The sequence below is a fragment of the Leptonychotes weddellii genome, chromosome 8 (genome assembly GCF_054177405.1).
Source record: "Leptonychotes weddellii isolate Sample4059 chromosome 8, ASM5417740v2, whole genome shotgun sequence".
NCBI lineage: Eukaryota > Metazoa > Chordata > Mammalia > Carnivora > Phocidae > Leptonychotes > Leptonychotes weddellii.
Genome location: NC_138376.1, coordinates 105,679,300 through 105,684,698, shown reverse-complemented (window position 1 = coordinate 105,684,698; position 5,399 = coordinate 105,679,300).

Below are 5,399 nucleotides of genomic sequence, written 5' to 3'. Positions count from 1 at the left end.
ATCTTTTTAAATGAATGGTTGGACATGTGGGACAGGTAAATAGTCCTTAGAGCCCCCAAGCAACAGAGTTAAGGTGGTATTTATGCTGAGAGTATATTGCTAATCCTGGTGGCCCAGGGCATCTAGTCTGGGGTTCAAATTAATCAGATTGAAAACCCCTGCATAAAGCAGAAAGGGAGGCTAAGTAGGGGCAAAAAACATTCTGCAGAGCTAGGTGCTAGGGCTAGTTGCCAATGGTAGCTGTGGAGCAGGAAGGAAAAAGAAAGAAGGAAGTAAAAAAGGGAGGAAGGAGGGCTAGAAAGAGTTTAAAGATACAGGAAAAGAAAGAAGGTAAAGAGAAACAAAGAAATGAAGGGAAAGGAAGGGAGAAGAGAAGAGAAGGGACAGGAAAAGAGAGAAGAAACAGTCTCTTCAGAAAATTCCTACCCTAAACTGATGCTTACATGAGTTTGAGAATTAAAATTCAAATAAATAACCTGTGTTTCCAGTAATCCAAACTGAAAACTTAGTTAAAAATCTCTAGGTTCGTAGAATGCTAAGGTTCTTCGCAGAACTAAGGGTATATATACTCTCAGAGAATGCACTTTAAATCCAGATATCAAGGAATTCCCACAAAAAAACTTTCCAGTGGGCATCGAAAAACCAAGCTACTATACACAAGAGTCGGCAGGAATAACAAACTTCAGAATAATACACAGAATGTCTGCTAATAATGGCATTATTGAATACAGGATATCAAATAAGTATGTTCAGTATGTTTTAAGGAAATAATAGAAGGAATTGAAAATAAGATGAAGAAATAAGAGGCTATGAAAAATGACCAAGCAGATTTGAAAATAACCAAATAGAAAATGTAAAATTTAAAAGGTAATATTTGAAGTTAGGAACTCAATGGATGGATTGTACTACAGATTAGACACGGCTGAAGAGACTACCTGAACACAACCGGAAAATGTTGGGATGGAAATCAAGAGAGAGAGTTTGAAAGTTTCAGGTCATTGATGATAAAATATAAAGGGTATTAAATCAGTTTTTCAGAATGAGTCAATAGTACGAGAGAGAAAAAAAATTGAAGAGATATTGGCTAAGAAATCTTTGGAATTGATAGGGAAGAACAATTCTCAGATTCAGTGAGTCCAGGGAACTTCCAGCAAGAGAAATAAAAAGAAATCTACATCTATTGAAAATGTATTGAAACCAAAGAATGCCAAAAACATTCAAAAGTAGCCTCCCAAAAGATATTTACCTCCGTCTTAAAAGTGCTATAAAATTTTTATACTCAGTTAAACTATCTTTCAAGAACAAGGGGAAAATAATTACACTTACAGACAAGCAAAGATGGGCTTTACTAATAACAGAACTTCACTAAAAACTTCTGAAGTATGTTCTTTCAGAAGAAGGACAATGATCCTGTTGCTAGGTGAACTGGAAAGACCTCGGGCCCTGAGGCCTGGACCCAGCTGGTCCTCCACGTGTTGCCAAAGGCTCTGAGTCTCATCATGAGAAAGAATTCAGGGACAGACATGACGCAGCATACAAGTGAGAGATTTCATTAAAGTGAAAGTGATGTAGTTTTTTTGGAGTAGTGTTGTTGGGGTCCAGAGCCCATGGCCATCTTGAGATGTCTTTGGTGCAAACAATGTGGTTTTATTAAAGCCTGGGGACAGGACCATGGTCAGAAAGAGCTGCCTCAGAGGCAGCCTGTGGCCTCCTGCCACCTCCTGCTGCCCCTGGGGGATTGTGAGGAGCAACTGATTGTATATACCTTGGGGTTGGGGGAAATAAAGATAAGGAAAGTTGCAAAAGGACTTTCATATGCTAAAGAAGACTCACAGCATCCCAGAGGAATGTTATAATCTGCCTATCTCAAGTATTTGTCAATGAGCTGCAGGTTATAAGGACATTTAATTTTTTTTAAAGATTTTATTTATTTATTTGTCAGAGGGAGAGAGAGAGAGAGAGAGCACAAGCAGGGGGAGGGGCAGAAGGAGAAGCAGACACCCCACTGAGCAGGGAGCCTGATGCAGGACTCAATCCCAGGGCCCCAGGATTATGACCCGAGCAGAAGGCAGACACTTTAACCAACTGAGCCACCCAGGCATCCCAAGACATTTAATTTTATCTACATTTCCTTCTGTCTTGGTTTCCCACGTCCAAAGTACATTCTTGAGATGTGAGAGTGGGTGAGTTCAAGAAAGAGAGTTGTGGCCCTGGGGTGTGGGTTTCTATCTTTTATTGACCGTTGTTATCTAAGGAGTAGAATGTTCATTACTTGGGGCGGGGATTTCTTGGAAGCAGGGTTTTGTGCCTTTGCTTCCTTATTTGATCAGGGATTTCCTGTCTGGGCACCCCCCATGTTGGGTTTGTTTATTTTGATTTGGCTTCACGCGGAGTGCTGCCTGGACAGGCCTCTGTCTTTCCCAATAGCTGGTCATGACTTCCTTGTTGTTGGCCTCTGGGTATCCTGTTAGAACCTAACTAACTTCAATTTCACAAGAAAGATCTCAGATGGAAGACGGAATGGTGAGTGAAGAAAATGATAGGTAGCTAAATCTAGAGACTCATTGATTACATAAAATAATAATATCAACAATGTCTACTTTTTGCAAGTATAAAAATAGGACAGAACCAAAATACCGGATAAAAATAGCATTGAAGTTGGGAAAGTGGTAATCAGGGGATAAGCATTCTACGATGCTGGTGTTTAAAAGGAAGGTAAAGGTCTAAGTTGATATTTGTTAAGTTAAATATGAATGTTAAAATTTCTAGACAAGCTACAAAACATATAAAAATAGAATGTATAAAAAAGAAACTTTTTCAAACTGGAGGACATATGTTAAGTCCCATCAATACTTAATACCTAAGGACTCGATGCATCCGGACTCGATGATGTAATGAGCACTGGGTGTTATATGCAATGGATGAATCACTGAACTCTACCTCTGAAACTAATGATACACTACATGTTAATTATTTGAATTTAAATATAATATAATTTAAGAAAATACTTAATTCCTAACCTAATTGCACTTCCAGCCTCTTCCAATAGTGGAATTTTAAATCAACCACTCGGAATTTCTTATGAGCCCTAGCGAAATAGTCTGCCTGAGAAGATCCCCTGCATTTTCCCCCAAGGAAAGTGACCTTGCCTGTAACAATCCTCCCTTTTCTTTTCTTTTTTTGCTAATAACTTTCTTGTCCCACCCCATTTCTGCCTATAAAATTATTCAATTTTGTGCAACTCTTTGGAGTTTCTATCTACTTGCTAGGAAGTATGCTGCCTGATCCATAAACTGTTGAATAAAGCCAATTAGACATTTAAATGTACTCAGCTGAATTTTGTTTGACAAATGTATGATTTCCAAATTAGCACAGAGCAAAAATGGAATGTCGTAGGGGGAGACCTTAAATTAATGCATTTACAGAAGTTAAAAAGGCAAAACTAAACAATATGTTTTAGCATACATATATGGTGAAACTGCATTTTTAAAAAACAAGAGAATGATGAACACAGAGTTGGTTGGGTCCTTAAAGGAAACATGACACACTCAAATTAATTTGAGGGGAATTTACTAATGGGATTACTTAGAAGGTAGGGGCAGTGAATAGAAAAATTTAATGCAGTATCCCATTGGCCAACACCAGCCGAAAATTGTAAGGCAATGGAGACTAGGTTGAGGCCATGCAAGTCAGTTAGAGCACAGAGCATGCGGGGCAGAGTGAACCAAGGAGGTCAAGGTGAAGGGCAAATTGAAGACATCTACATAATAAGGCTTTTTTCATTCTCCTTTTAAATCAGTAAATGTATGTTATTTATACCAGTTTATATACATAATATATTTTACAGCTTAAAAATGGGGGGAAATACAATAAAAATAATGTGGGTTTTTTTTTTTTTTTTTTCTCATCGAAAGATTACTTTAAAAATGTTTCAAAAGTAGAAATGGGGCGTCTGGGTGGCTCAGTTGGTTAATCATCGGACTCGATTTCCACTTGGGTCATGATCTCAGGGTCCTGGGAGAGAGCCCGGCCTCAGGCTCTGTGCTCAGCGTGGAGTTGGCTTGAGATTCTTTCCCCCTCTCCTTCTGCCTCTCCCCAAAAAAATAAAGAAATGCAATCTTTAAAAAAAAAAAGAGTAGAAATGAAGAGCAAGGAAAGTAAGAAACATTGAAGTGACTAGCAATAGGCATTATTTTGCCTCTGCTGTTAGCTAGCTCCTTTACTTCTATTTTTCCTCATTTGTAAAGAAGACAGCAAAATATTTTAAGTTGTCACGATCTCATTTATGAGATCATCTGGCCAAGAAATAAAGGTAATTTCCAAGTTTCTTACTGGGAAAAGTCAGGGATAATGCTTTTCATTTTCAGGGAGGGCAGTGTGCTGGCTCAAAAGTGGCAGATTGGGAATAAATTAGATCCCATTTACTGTGAAAATGACACAGAACATAGATAAAAATTAAATAAACAAAAAGAGACATTTTAAACATAAAGAAGTTCAGCCATCATAGAGAAAGTGCTTTTCAATTTTTATTTAGTTTCAGCCGTCTGACTATTCTATTACAAAATTATATGCAAAAACATAATTAAGCAATAGTAATAACCAACAATTAGTGTGTATTCTTTGTCAGGGAGTGTTATAAATGCTGTGCACATATTAAGTTATTCAATCATTACTGAAAACCCACAAGGTAGGATTATTAGTCCCATTTTACAGATGAGGATACTGATTAAAAAAAAAAAAGGTTTTTTTGATTAAAAAAATCAAATCACCAGACAGTGGAGTTGAGCTCATGTTCTTTATGTCTGTGTCCTGGGAGCTGCCCCAGTTGAGCTGTGGGGGTGCCCGGCCTAAGTTCCATCCTTTCTGTCTTCTCTCCCAGCATCAGGGCACCCTTTGCAAGGGCCTATAGAACTCCAAGTACTACAGAGAATACAGTTTGAAACCTACCAACTTAAAGAGTGGGAAGCACATAAGAATATTTGAGGGTATGTTAGAATTGAGGGTTTCATTTGATACCAGGTTTCCTTAAAGTCAATAGAAACTGGGACATAACAAGGCTTATCCTGGGAGTTCTTAGCCTGTGGTTCATTGAAAGCTCTGACATCAAAGGTTAACTCTTGCACCTGCATGTCATCTAAATGTCCTAGACATCTGACCTATGAAATCAAGTTTCCCTTTAGCATCCAAGTCAGGAATAGTTGAGTCCCCAGCATGCTTGGTTGCAAAATCCAGTCTTTTTCTAGCTTCCTAGCAAAAGCATTCTCGGAATTTCCAGGCAAGCTTACAGGTGCCACAGATCATCCTAATCGTACCTTGCCACCTCAAGCAAACTCCTAGCTCTAGAGTGTAGCTCATTCCATCTGCAGATCATCTCTTGCCAATTTATAAGGATAACTGAT